General features: G+C 47.4%; 1 protein-coding gene across 2 annotated transcripts in view; it reads left to right on the forward strand.

Annotated features, from left to right (window-relative positions):
* Window positions 1-2,631: 2,631 nt before the first annotated feature.
* FAM110A (family with sequence similarity 110 member A) overlaps window positions 2,632-14,965 on the forward strand; it is a 30,907-nt gene continuing 18,573 nt past the window's right edge. The window contains exons 1-2 of one of the 2 annotated variants that reach the window (XM_054981974.1): window positions 2,641-2,719; window positions 13,296-13,447. The gene's annotated coding sequence lies outside the window, so the exon portion shown is untranslated. Of the gene's footprint in view, window positions 2,720-13,295; window positions 13,448-14,965 lie in introns of both variants that reach the window. The other variant, XM_054981973.1, reaches the window with a different exon arrangement.

Genomic DNA, 14,965 nt, shown 5'->3' on the forward strand with positions numbered 1-14,965 from the left:
AGTGGAGTGGAGGGCAATCTAAACTCCCCTCTGTCTGGAGATCAAGAGGCGGGGCCACCAGCCATGTGACCATTTTCAAGAGGTGCCAGAACTCCGTTCCACTGCGTTCCAGCTGAAAAAAAGCCCTGCTTTCTGGTCAGGTTAAGATGAGTAGATGTGTTAGTCCGCAGTAGAACACCAGGATGGGAGTCCTGTGGCATCTGCAAGACCAACAAGGTTTTCAGGGCATAAGCTTTTGAGAGTCACAGCTCCTTTCTTCAGACGCCCTTCATCTTCTAATAAGCTCACTTTAATTTATACATTTATTAGTGTGTGTATTCTGTCTACGCCAAACCAAAAATGCTTTAAGCAGGTTATTTTCAGATAGGCAGCCGTGTTGGTCTGCAGTACAACAGCAGGATTTGAGTTCAGTGACACCTTCGAGACCAACAAGATTTCCAGGGTATGAGCTTTCAGAAGTAAAGTTGCCAGCCTCCAAGTGATGGAAATAGGCAAATTAAATCAATATAAACACAGTGACACAGCGACACTGAATATTGACACAGGTCTCAGCCGCCGCTCTTCATTTGACTGCTTGATTCGTTGACTGTGTCAATATTCAGTTTGAAGATATTTCTGATTAATCTTGGTAATTTTGAGTTTGTAATCGCTCCGGAGGAGGCCTACCGATGAAACAACAGGTAGCACTGCCGGCTCCGTTTGTTGGACGGAGCGCCTGGCTGGCGTTTTGAAGAAAACTATCATACCATTTGAAGAGACTTACCCATATTTGGTCCTTTGCCACTTCACAAACCGGACGGTATTCATTTGAAGTTTCCTTATCGGGACTATTTCAATACGGTTTACTTCACTGTCACGGTTTTGTTTATGGGACATTTATTTTTGGATTTCACAATAGCGGTTTGAGGCTGCTGTGATGATGTTTATTATTATAGTGTCTGACTTACTGTTTTTGATTTCTTTTGACAACAATGCCACTGTGCAATTTAACTGTGTCACTGTGTTTATATTGATTTAATTTGCCTATTTCCTTCACTTGTAGTTTGTACCCATTGTGTTTGTCTTCAGCAGTGAAGGTGCCTTCTATACAGTACAGCCTCCAAGTGATGGCTGGAGATCTCCCGGAATTATGACTGGTTTCCAGGCCACAGAGATCAGTTCCCTTGGAGAAAATAGTAAAGAGTCCAGTAGCACCTTTAAGATGAACCAAGTTTATTGTAGCATAAGCTTTCAAGAGCCACAGCTCTCTTTGTCAGATGCATGGAGGGACATCTGACGAAGAGAGCTGTGGTTCTCGAAAGCTTATGCTACAGTAAAGTTAGTTAGTCTTAAAGGTGCTACTGGACTTTTTACTATTTTGCTACTACAGACTAACATGGCTAACTCCTCTGGATCTATGACCTGGAGAAAATGGCTACGTTGGAGGGTAGACTCTACGGCATTATACCCCAGTGAAGTCCTTCCCTCCTCTAACCCTTCTCTCCTCAGGTTCCATGCCAAAATCTCCAGGAATTTCCCAATCTGGAACTGGCAACCCGATAATCAAGAGTCAAAGCTCCAACCTTCAGAAATCTGAAGATATCTGGTATCTGAAGAAGAGACCTCTGATTTGCAAAAGCTTACACCTTTGAAAAATCTTGTCAGTCTCTAAGGTACCACTGGACTCAAATCCTGCTACATACATACATACATACATACATACATACATACATACATACATACATACATACTGGGAGCCAGTTTGGTGTAGTGGTTAAGAGCATGGGTCTCTAATCTGGAGAACCGGGTTTGATGCCCCACTCCTCCTCTTGAAGCCAGCTGGGTGACCTTGGGCTAGTCACGGCTCTCTCAGAGCTCTCTCAGCCCCACCCATGTTAGTCTCTTAAGGTGCCACTGGACTCAAATCCTGCTGTTTCCAGCCAGGCTGTCAAGTCACAACTGACTTATGGTGACCCCTACTGGGGCTTTCAAGAGCCAGTTTGGTGTAGTGGTCAAGAGCAGCAGGACTCTAATCTGGACAGCCAGGTCTGATTCCCCGCTCCTCTGCTTGAAGCCAGCTGGGTGACCTTGGGTCAGTCACAGCTCTCTCAGAGCTCTCTCAGCCCCACCCACCTCACAGGGTGTTCATTGTGGGGATAATAATAACATACTTTGTAAACCACTCTGAGTGGGCATTAAGTTGTCCTGAAGAGCAGTATATAAATTGAATGTTGTTGTTGTTATACATACATACATACATACATACATACATACGTACGTGTGTTTGTGAGTGTGTGTGTATTCATGTATATGTGTACACAACCTGAAAATCTTGTTAGTCTCTTAAGGTGCCACTGGACTCAAATCCTGCTGTTTCCAGCCAGGCTGGCCTTTCCCATTCAACTGAGCGCATCCACTGGGCCTCTTTAAGCCCCTGCCCCCCCCCCCTGCTTCTCCAGCTGTCTTGGTGGAATGGGGAGCAGGGCTCAGTTGATCAATTGCTGGGAAATGCGCACGTGTTTGGCTTTCTCTGGCACTCGCCCATCCTGCCCGGCAAGAACAGGAAGGCAAATTCCCCAGGTGAGTGTAAACAGGAAGTTGTGCAATGAGGTTACCTGAGCCCTTGGGTCAGCTGGGAAGTCGAAGGCGCTTCTGCAGTCGAGACGAGACAGGAGCTGGCAGAGAAGAACACAGGAACTCCGGACGGCTCTCTGCCATCGGAGCAACTCACCTGGGACAGGTAAAATTTTTGGCTGGACTCAGACAGTCTGGGGAGAGGGAGGGTAAGAGGGAAAGCCAGTTCTGGGTTCCAGCTGTACCTGTTTTCTCACAGTCAGAAGGTTAAGATTCGAGTCCAGTTGCACCTTACAGACCAACTAGATTTCCAGCGCTTTCAAGAGTCAAAGCTCCCTTCATCAAACTCTCAGCTTTGACGCTGCAAAGCTCTTCGTACGCTGGAAATCTAGGAGCACCTGGACTTCAATTTTGCTCTTCTATTGCAGAGGAACAGGGTTACCCACTAACCGCTCATACCCTACCACACATTTTGTTAATCTTATAGGTGCTACTGGACTCTTGCTCTTTTCTAGAGTTACCCACCTGAGACTACAGTTAGAAAGTTATGCTCATGAACCCCCAAAGAAGAAAGCTTTCCTCCCTTTCTCCCGGCAGACTTCTGTAGCTGCAGGGCAGTCCAGCATTCAACAGGGATAGTGCTTGTTATGTAGTTAGGCAGAAGAGTTGCCGGGAAAGATGGGGTTCTTTTGCATTGTGTTTGCTTTCCCCGGCATGTTGGAATAGGAGGCCAGCTTCGAATCCTGGCTCTACCATGAAAGCTTGCTTGCCAGTTGACCTTGTGCCAGTTGCTCTCTCTCAGCCTAACCCACCTCACAGGGTTGTTGTACGGCGTAGCAGCTAGAGTGTTGGACACAGACCTAGGAAAGGCGGGTTCCAATCCCCACCCTACTAGAGAAGCTCACTGAGTGACCTTGAGCCAGTCACACATTCTCAGCCTAGCCTCCCTTACAAAGATTGTTGTGAGAATAAAATGAAGGAGAACTATGGAAGCTGCTACGGGTCTCCTCTGGGGAGAAAGTTAGAGTATAAATGAAGTAATATAAAAAAAAGAGACAGGGCAACAAGCAGCTCTGAATTCCTTGGTGGAAATGAAACGCAGGGCAGAAATGAAACAAAAGTCCCACGGTGCCTTAAAGACTAGCAATGTTTATTTTGACACGAGCTTCCGTGAGTCACAGCTCACTTGGTCAGAAATGTGGAAGGGCCGATTGTACTGGGAATTCCTGTAACGGGACGATTACAAGGTGGGGCAGAGAGCTTTGGTGTGAATGCTCTAGATGGCTGTGCTGGCAGTAGGGCTGCCAGCCTCCAGGTGGTACCCGGAAATAGGGTTGCCAGCTCTGGGTTGGGAAATTCCTGGAGATTTGGGGGTGGAGCCTGGGGAGGGCAGAGGTTGGGAAGGCTAGGGACACTGGCAGGATATGATGTCAGAGTTCACTGTCCAAAGTAGCCATTTTCTCCAAGGGAAACTGCCAGGTCCCACCTTGAGGTTGGCAACCCTACCTGGAGATCTCCCAGAATTCCTGCTGATCTCCAGGCCCTGGAGGTTAGTTCCCCTCAAGAAAATAACTGCTTTGGAGGGCATTAGATGGCATTATACCCTAATTAGCTCCTTCCCCTCCCCAAACCCCACCCTCTCCAGGCTTCACCCCCCTCCCCAAATCTCCAGGAATTTCCCAACCCGGAGCTGGCAACCCTAGTTGGCATGGACCAGTGTGGGCAGAGGGGTCTTCTTGTCTGCTTTCTCATAACACGTGCTGGAAGAAAAGGGCCTGCTTTTCTCTAGGAACCTACCCACATGCCAGGGCATGCAGAAAAATTTGGCTGAGAATAAAATGCAGGAGAACTATGGAAGCTGCTATGGGTCTCCGCTGGGGAGAAAGTTGGGGTATAAATGAAGTAATATTTTAAAAAAGAGGAAAGGCGAGTAAGGACAGCTGCTTCCAAAAATGCCGTTTTTCTGCGCTTCGACATGAGGGAATTGAGATCAGTGTGACATCCTTCAAAAGCAAAAGAATAGCTGAGCATAAATGCAAACATTTCTTTTTTCCTACGTGATCAGGAATTGTCCCTCCCAAAGCTGGTCCAATTTCTTCCTTAGGCTGGGGGAGGTATTCGTTCTGCTTCCTGTTTCCCTGATAATGGGGACAGTTCCTTGCAGGTCCGGACTGGACGTGACCAGAGAGATCCATGATGAAGATATCACACAGGGCAGGGTTGGGGTGTTCAGACTGGAGATGTTTCCCCAATGCAAATGACTGCCAAGAGACAGTCTTGTCCTTTTCAAGGCAGACAGCCACTTCGGGCTAGGGAGAGATGGAGTCCAGGAAAACGGTGCAGGGGAGAAGGATTACCCCTCCTCCCGCAGGCCACAGCACTGATTCAAATTGCAGATAATTTGGCCCTTTGGAGAACCTACTCACATATCTCCCTGATGTGATGGTGGTGAGAGTGCCCTCAAGTCATAGCTGACTCATGGCGACCCCTGGTGGGGTTTTCATGGCAAGAGACTAATAGAGGTGGCTTGCCATTGCCTGCCTCTGCAACGTTGGTCTTCGCTGGAGGTCTCCCATCCACTTACTCACCAAGGGCGACTCTGCTTAGCTTCTGAGAGCCAATCCACAAGTGACACCTGACACAGGTTGGACACTTGTCAGCTTACCTCACGTTTTGATGGGAAATGTAGGCGTCCTGGTTTTACAGCTTGGCTCTCCATTACAGCTGCAAGACCAGCATGCCTACATTTCCCATCAAAACTTGAGGGAAGCTGACAAGTGTCCAACCTGTGTCAGGCGTCACTTGTGGCTTGGCTCAGTGATCTGACGAGATCAGGCTCACCTGGGCTATCCAGGGCAGGCCATCTTGCTCGTGTACCTTAATCTGTGTCTGTGGGTGAAGCTGCAAGTGACGAATGACACTTGAACGGCAAGTGTATTTCTCCCTGTTCACTTGCGCTCCACTCAATCCACTTGCTGTTCAAGTGTCATTCGTCACTTGTAGCTTGGCCCTGAGTTGAGGGATGGTGGTCCTGTCTTCATCAGAGAAATACTGAAAAGGGAAATCTTTGCCTTTTAAGTCAGAATGGCTGGCTCCCAATGAGGGTATCTGAAGAAGTGAGCTGTGATTCATGTAAGGTCGTACCCTATCACAAATTTTGTTAGTCTTATAAGTGCTACTGGACTCTTGCTCTTTTGTATGTTTCTAAAAGATGGTGTGTGACGTTCTCATCTTTTACTGTGACCTGCAGCACAAAGCTTGGCTTGTGCCTTTAAGCCACTTGGGTGGCTTAATTCAAATGTTTTCTTCGATCCAGACAGGGCTTCTTCTGGCACGCAGCATACCTGAACGGCTCTCTGCTTGGGGCAGCAAGAAAAGAGAGCTGATGGGCGAAATTGCCTGGAGGAGGGTGGGGTGACCAGAGCTCTACTAGGGGTGTGGTAGGAACAGGCAGAAGAATAGCAGTGCATTTGCAAAGAGTAGTCTCAGCAGTTAGGCCGGGATGTTTAGAGACGCACGTAGGGCTGCATTTGGAATTCTGCTTTGCTGGCTTGTGTGCACACACCCCATGCACGCAACATGTGCATACCACAGATGCAGGGTAGGAGCATAGCAAGCACACTGCGTGCACAAGCGGTTCTGTGGTGGAGAGAGCCACTCATCCTTTTAGGTGTCAAGTTGTTCACCCTTAAGTGGGGGGGGGGGCAACGTTTTAGCAAAAACAGAATATGAGGGGAGCAAAATCCTGCACCCTCCCTCATCTTACCTCCCTGCACTTTGTCCCATTTTAGAAATCTGCTCCCATCTCTGCTCTGATACGGGAATCATTTCTTTGCTAGGAGATAAATGGCGAAAGCTTTAGAACGCAGTGAAGTATGCTGCATAATCTCCCCTCATATATGTACTCAGTATTGTTAATAAAACACCTTCATCCCTTTCTTTAGTCATGAACACCTATCTAGATCCTGCTCTGTCCCTGCATAGTTATCCCCTTCATTTCACAACACCCCTGTGAGGTTGTTAATGTTGACAGGCAGACACGGACCAGCCCCAGGTAACCCAGAGAATTGTATACACCCAAGTCTCTCAAGTCTTAGTACACTGCTCAAATCAATATGCCATACTGGCATGTCCAGAGAGGTGCGCATCTCCTCCTCCCATCATGTCTGTTGTGGGCCTTGTGGGAGCTGAAGGATTCGTGCAGTAGAGCCTGAAGTGGTGTGACCAAGACCCCACGGTGTTAGGGGATGGAGCTTGGAGCCGGGTGGGTCAGGAGGAGGCCCTGTGCCTCAGGGAACAGCTTGGTTACCGCAAGGGAGCTGAGCAAAGGGGCAAGCTCAGTGGGCCCTTTAGCTGGTTATAGTCATCCTACTTCAATGAGGTTCCCAAGGCTGCTAGCTCTGGGTTGGGAAATTCCTGGAGATTTGGGGGGTGGAGCCTGGAGCGGGCGGGGTTTGGGAAGGGGAGGAGCCTCCGCAGGATATAATGCCATAGAGTCCACCCTCTGAAGCAGCCATTTTCTCTGGGGGAACTGATGTCTGTTGGATGGAGATTAGCTGCAATTAACAACAACAATAATAACTGCACTTATATACTGCTCTTCAAGACAGATTAGTGCCTTACCCAGAGCGGTGAACAAGTTAGTGTTATTATTATCCCCACAATGCAGCTGGGGAGCTGGGGCTGTGAGGAGTGGCTTACCCAAGGCCACCTACTGAGCTCATGGCAGTAGTGGGATTCGAACCAGTAGAGTGCTGATTTGCAGTCGAACCGCTTAGCCACTGTGCTACAGCAGCTCTTCCAGCCACCACCTGGAGGCTGGCAACCCTGAAAATTGGTCGGCCGCTATGTGTATAGAGAACGTTGGATGGGGTGGGCCTTTGGTCCGATTCTGCAGCGCTCGTCTTACGTTCTGGCATCTCAGCATATTAATATGGGGTGGGGCTGCCTTGCATTGCAGCCAAGGCAGGCATGCTGGTATTTCTTCCTGGGTCATCTTTGTCATCCAGCACCTGAGCTCTTTGCACACTTTCAAGTAGCCAAAAAAAAAGAAAAAAGGGATGCTCCACCTGTGCCTTTGGACCAAGCTCACCTTCACACAGAGTTTCCCTGCCTGCATCCGTCCCTTCCCTGCTCCACCTTTTGTGCCTTGCTGGAGGCTGTTCTCTTTTTGGTTCTGTGCTCTGTTCATGTCCTCCCACATTGCCAGTCCTGCCTGCTGCTCAAAGCCACAAGCGTTTGGCTCTTTGGAGCAGAAATAGACTAGAACGTCACAACCATGCTGTCGGATACTATTGACTGTTCAAAAGAAAGGAGTGGAGAACAACGTGAACAGCTTTGGGTCCCCATCGGGGAAGAAGACAGGGTATAAATGAAGGAAAATAAATAAAACGTTATTTAACATTTTAACCTTCCAGACCAGGACATTCAGCTGCTGACCTAAAAGTAGCAGTTCTCCTGCAAAGAAATGTCAAAGGGAGATTAGAAAGAGAGGGTGCTGAATTGCAACTGATAATGAAGCTCAAAACAATGCATCCACCTGGACTGAATCGAGACCTAGGCTTCCTGCTTCATTACCAATGCTGATTTTTCCACACCTATCACCCCTATGCATACTCCACCCTATTCAATCATGCCTGCCTGTGTCATTCACCGGCTATTATCATTTGGCTTCTGTATCCACTCCACTCTCCAAGATAAAAGGACAGGCGGACTCACACTCTAGCTGTATCAGAAGAAGTGAGCGATGGTTCACGAAAACTACTACAAATATTGTTAGTCTTACAGGTGCTACTGGACTATTGCCCTTTTCTAAAATTTATTTATTTTCCTTGATTATCCCCCACCTTTCTCCCCTGTGGTGACCCGAAGCACCTTACCTTAGTCTCTGCTCCATTTTATCCTCACAACCACCCTGTAAGGTAGGTTAGGCTGAGAGAGTATGACAGGCCCCAGGTCACACAGTGAGCTTTCATGGCAGAATGTAGATTACCCTAGTCCAACGCTCTAACTACTACACCACACTGTCTCTCCTGTTTTATTCCCGGTGGGTAGAAACATTCAGATACTGGAACATTGTCTCTGATAGAAACCGATTGGGGAGTGATTTTTAATAAGAGAATGGTACAACAGGAAAGATGTCAATTCTCCTTGCGCTGTTCTTCCTCTCTAAATTGCAGGCTCAAAAAAACAAATGTGGAACTAACATAGAACCACATCCTCAATAACAACTAATGTCTTGTAGCATTTACTGTGTTCGAATGTGTGAGATTTGTTCCCAGTTCTTTCATGAAGCACTTTGGGTAATCTTGAGCCCAACCTACCTCACAGGGTTGTTGCACAGATAATCTTGGGAAGGGAAAAACTGTCTCAGGCATCGCATTTGTGCGTGTGAATCCACATAGATGTGTGCTGACATTAAGAGGCGCCCGCCCCCAGTGCAGTCTGAACGTCTAGAGATTTGCAAGATTTAACTGCTAGAGAAAGCTTCATGATGACATCTTGTGCGCAAAACTAGACATGGGCACAAACCGCATTATGAACTTCAAAAACCCACGAAATTGGTGATCGCGCCTTCGCGATCTGGCAGTTCGTGATTGTCCATGGCCAACGAACCAGCGTTCGGAAGAAGCCTGGTTCGGTGCGTTTGGCCATGGCTGGTGAATATGGGCTCTCTAAGTGCAACGGGGGCCGTTCTGAGCACCACGAACCACGAACCACAAACTGGTTCGGCAACGGGAAACGTCCGATGCGGTTCGCGACTTCGGGATCGTCATCAGCACTGAACCACGAACCACGGATTCATTAAATTTTTTTGGTTCGTGCCCATGTCTACTCAAAACCTTTTTTTAAAAAAGACATCCTCAATGTTTCCCCGAAAGTCAGAACGCTGCTGACTCAGACTCATCTGGGACAGATGGCATCAATAAGGGATGTCCTTGCGCAGTCGAGGTGAGTGGCATAAACGTCACTCAGTTTACTGATCTAATGTTATCAGTTGACCTCCTCTTATTTGACTGTGGTCAAACATTCTCTGAAGCCCATTGTGCCTTTGCGTAAGCGCTGACCTCCCCTTTTTAGTCATATCGTGGTGTCATCTGACGGCAAACACAGCAGTAAGAGCTACTCTCTCCCCGACCCAGCAGGAGCCAGGCGCACACACAGACATGCATGGATTGGTTTTTAACCAGCTGTGATTCTGAGATCAGATCTGGTCTCGAGCGCACCCCTTGGCTGCTTGAAAACTGGAATTTTTTTCCTCATTTCTGAAGAACAAGTTTCTGTCCCTTGTGGAATGGGGAGACAAGTATGTAGGCATTGTCTGTGAAAGGCTGTGATGTTCGGCAGGGGGAATGGAATGTCCTGTACAGAATATTTAGTTGTCTCACTGCTGTCTTTGCTCATCTTCGTTGACTCAGAAGCACAGCCTGGGTGTGTCAAGGCATCTGCTTCAATATTCTGTCTTATCAGCAGCCTCCAGGAAGCTCCCAAGCAAAACAGAGGTATACTGCCCCTAAACATGGAGGTTCCATTTAGCTATCAAGACAAATCGCTATCTGCAGGGGTCATTTTGTAGAAAAAGAACTGAAGGAACTCATTAGCATAACTCATTAGCATATGCCACACCTCTTGACATCACTGGAAGTGTGTCATTAGTATAACTGATTTGCATATGCCACACCCCCTGACATCACCTATTCTGGCTGTTTTGGACCCAATCCTGGCCATTCAGGGTCGAAATTGGGCCCAAAATGGCAAAAGGGGGCTGAAAATGGCCGGGGAAAGGCCCAAAATGGTCAGTATTGGGCTGTGATGAGTGGGAGAGTGATCCACCACCTGTCAGGGGCCCGATCCAGGCCGTTTCGGCCCCAATCCAGGCCAAAACGAGCCCAAAATGGCCAAGGGTCAGGTGGGCAGGGCCACCTGACATGTGACCTCTTTGGGGAACTGCCGGAACTGCGTTCCAGTGCGTTCCCCCTCGAAATGAGTCCTGGTTATCTGTAACTTCTCTTCCCTCCACGAATGTCTCTAATCCATCTTGGCCCTTCTCTGCCCTGCGTTTGTTCTTATTTTCGTCCTTCCTGCCCCCGATACAAATTGCCAGCTCTCCCAATGTCAAGATCAGAAGGGAGCGCCGGCAGAGCCGACGGATGCAAAAAAAATCAAATTTAGATCACCCTTACTGATTAACACTCTTCATTTTGCAAACAGAGCTTGCTTTTTCGTGGCACAGGAATCAGGTGACTTCCCTGTCTCTGGCACAAGCGTAGGACTGTTTCTGGGACAGCCACGTTATGCTGCACAGCATAGTAAAGTGTGCTGAAAATCACGGAACAGAACAGCCTGTTTTTTGCCAGCCACGATTGAGGTGATTGGGCATGACGTGGAACGCCATATGGCTCCCTGGACCAACACACACACCCCCTCAGCCAGCACCAATTTCCTGACCAAATTAGCAGCACCCCACGGTTGCTTTGAGGAGGAAAAACAGGGGAGAGGGGATCTTGATAATGTCTAGCCAGGGGCAGCTGGGACGTCCTGCCTGGCTTGAGAACAAAAGGTGACAATTAAAATATAGAGAGTTCGGGGAAAATAGAATAGGGGGTTCTCTGGAGAGGAATGCTGATAACTGAAAGAGGTTGGTTTAGGTCCTTGAAAGTCGAAAAGCTGTGCATTTTTATTCATCCAGCATATTCGTCCAATATGGCGTAGTAGAGTAGGACTGGGGAGATCTGGGTTCGAATTCCTGCTTGGCCATGAAACTCCCAGGGTATTCTACCTCACAGTGTTGTTGTGAGTATAAATGAAGGAGGGAAGTACCATAATAGCCACCTTGAGCTCTTAGAGGAAGAACAAGATAAAAATCTGATATAGATCTTTTAAGGGCCAAGTTTCAGCTGGGTGGCTGCATTGATCTGCAATAGAACAAGATTTGTGTCCAGTAGCACGTTAAAGACAAACTAGATTTCTAGGGTGTGGGCTTTTTGAGAGTCAAAGCTCCCTTCTTCAGATACATTTAGAAGTGGACATATGTAGGGTTTTATCCAGCCAGAAGGTAAGAGGGGTATTTAAAATAATGGTGTAAGGTATAATAATACTGTAATTAGCTTAATAGAGTTGGGGTGTGAAAAGCCGAAAATAAGCATCTGTAGTGTTAGAAGAATCCAATGTCCCTATTAAGCCTTGGGAGGGGGGGCATTGTTCTGAATTTGCAAATATATTCAATTTCAGCAATCTCACGTTGCAATTTTCCTTGGAAGTTTCTCTGCTTGAGAACTACTGCTCTTAGGTCAGTTGCTGCTCATAGGTCAGGCAGCTTAAAATGTTCTCCCACAGGTTTTTGAATGCTGTGATTTTTGATATCAGATTTATGTCCATTTATTCTTTTGCGACGGGTCTGTTGGTCCAATATACAGTGTGGAAGGGCTTTGCTGACCCTTGATGGCATCTATAATGTTGGAAGAGGAACGAGTGAATGAGTCTGAAATGGTATAGCTGGTGCTGCAGGTCCAGCGTAGGTCCAGTTGTTGGAGTGAATACAAGCCAAGAGTCCTCCTAAAAAACTGAGTTCTTAAAAACTGCTCAGAGCTCCAAACATGGGAGTTGCATGGTAGTCCGTTTTGTCCCTTGGATAAAAAATCCAGGCATCTTAAATTGAACTGGGGGGGCAGGGGGGAGAATGGCAAGGAACAACAATAGCACAATGCTTAGTATCCAATAAAAAGTCATCAAATAATGGGAAAGTTTGTGTTCTTTCAAGCTGGATAGGAAGAAGGGGGGAAAGCAAAAAAAGGGAGAGGGTCGTGCGGGGGTGGGGGGCGGGGGGATGTTGCCTGCTGAAAAAGTCCCAGATGGCAGCTTGTAATTAGTCTTAAAACAGAATTGAGGAAGAGGTGTTGCATCATCTTAATTAAGTTAGATTGAGCCTGGAGTGGGGAGGGGGGAATGGTCTTCAGTTGCAGTGAGGTGAAAGCTCGTTCTCCAGTGGGAGAACATTTTAACCATCCAACACATTTCACTGCCGGCCTAAAAGTGGCAGTTCTCAAACAGAGGAGCTTCATGAGGAGATTACAATCCAGAGATTGTAAAACTAGAATGCTTTAACAAGGTCTGCACAATGAACGCCGCCCCCACCCCACCGGACATTGGATTCTTATCTCTTCACAGATGCTAATTGTCCGCATTTCACACCTCTGTGCATATCTCCTATCTCTTATCAAGCTGATTACATTTTGCATTGTACCTCTGCATCTTAACTCCAACTATTTAGCAACACACCCCTCCCACCTCCTGACCTGGATATAAGCGCTGATGGATCTTCATTCTCATTTGTATCTGAGGAAGTGAGCTTTGACCCACAAACGCTTATACCAGTGTTTCCCAAACCGGGTTCCTTTGGGGGTGGAGCATGCTGGGAGCTCCCACTGCCCTATAAGCAGCTGTCCTGAAGCCACTACCAGCAGGGAGATACTGCTGGTCTCTCACATTCAGACATGGAGATGGCAGTCAGCTGTACGGTAGGGTGGGGGGACACCCCTATAGATAATTGCTCTCTTCCCAGCACCACCGGAATTATTCTGGGGCCCCATCCTTGAGTGTTCCTCGGGCCCCTGAATCTCAGTGCCTGCCTCATCCCTGCAGAATTTGGTTACAGCATGTCACTTGCCCACAACTTTCAGATACTGTCCTTGCATGGAGACGGTTGCTTCTGGAGGCTTATTTGGTGATGTTCCGTAACTTAGATCTAATCTACGGAGGCAAGAAGAGACAATTTCCTTTGAAGATCTGCCTTCCAGGAGGACCATGCATAGATGAGGAATTCATTACTGTCTTCCCGTTTCCTCCTTGCCTTCTCGGAGTGGTGTTTTTGTAGACGCTGAGAACAGAAGGACAGGTAATAGACAGCAGATCTAATCTAAGCAGGCAGGAGAGTTTCTGTCCATCCCCTTAAAGTCATCTCTAAATTCTCACGTATGTTCCCTGGCCTTGGGTGGGGTTGTTGTCCTCCTCTCATGGGTGTTTTTATTTTTTTGGTGTATCCTCAAAACAGGATAAGCCAGGCTGCTAAATAAATCCTAAATAAATGGGGTTGGAAGGGACCTCTAGCATCATCTAGTCCAACCCCCTGCCCAATGCAGGAAATTCATAGATGGTTTAGAAAATGCATGGCATTGCAAACGTGGCCTCAATGAAGCAACCAGTATTAAGTTACTAGTTCTCATTTCTGTAAAGGAGAATCTGTGCGCTTCGGTTAAATGTTTATTTCCCCAAACAGGTCCTTCTGCTCTTTGTTAATTAACCCAGAAATAAACACCAATTCCCAGATCACATTTACTAACACAGATTATAAACTTCATTTTAGCCAGATGTCCATAAAAACAGTGGCAACTTACGGGTGTCAAGGGGCACCCAAACAGAAAGCCGAATTTTAGCCAAGTGGTCACTCATAAGAACATAAGCAGAGTCCATCTAGTCTAGCATCTGGTCTCACGCAGTGTCCAACCAGTTGCTATGGAGGGCCAACCACAGGGCATAGAGGCCGAGGCCTTCCCCTGAAGTCCCCTCCTGGCACTGCTAACCAGAGGTTAACTGCCCCTGGATATGGTTCCTTCAGTCACCATGGCTAGCAGCCACTGATAGACCTCTCCTCCACTCCTCAGTGGATCTACTGAGGGCCAAGCTACAAGTGATGAATGACACTTGAACGGCAAGTGGATTAAGTGGAGCACAAGTGGAGGGTAAGTGAACAGGGAGAAATACACTTGCTGTTCAAGTGTCATTTGTCACTTGTAGTTTGGCCCTGAGTTAGCAGAATGGTCCACATAGATAGATAGATAGATAGATAGATAGATAGATAGATAGATAGATAGATAGATAGATAGATAGATAGATAGATAGATAGATAGATAGATAGATAGATAGATAGATAGATAGATAGATAGATAGATAGATAGATAGATAGATAGATTTAGGGTAAAGGTGTACAAGCACCGAGTCATTACTGACCCATGGGGGGGGGCATCGCATCACCATGTTTTCTTGGCAGACTTTTTATGGGAAGGTTTGCCATTGCCTTCCCCAATCCTCTACACTTTACCCCCAGGAAACTGGGTACTCATTTTACCGACCTCGGAAGGATGGAAAGTCGAGTCAACCTTGAGTCGGCTACCTGAACCCGGCTTCCGCCAGGATCGAACTCAGGTCATGAGCAAAGCTTGGGCTGCAGTACTCCAGCTTACCACTCTGTGACACGGGGCTCTTATATATATATTTAGTACATCTTTATCTCACCTTATATCCAAATGACTTTCAGGCATTTGGGGCCCGTTTCAGCCTAGATTGGGGCCGAAACAGCCTGGATTGGATCGGTGCTGACCAGCACTGACCCGATCTGGGCCGTTTCGGCCCCAAA

This window comes from Eublepharis macularius, chromosome 5 (genome assembly GCF_028583425.1).
Source record: "Eublepharis macularius isolate TG4126 chromosome 5, MPM_Emac_v1.0, whole genome shotgun sequence".
Classification (NCBI taxonomy): domain Eukaryota; kingdom Metazoa; phylum Chordata; class Lepidosauria; order Squamata; family Eublepharidae; genus Eublepharis; species Eublepharis macularius.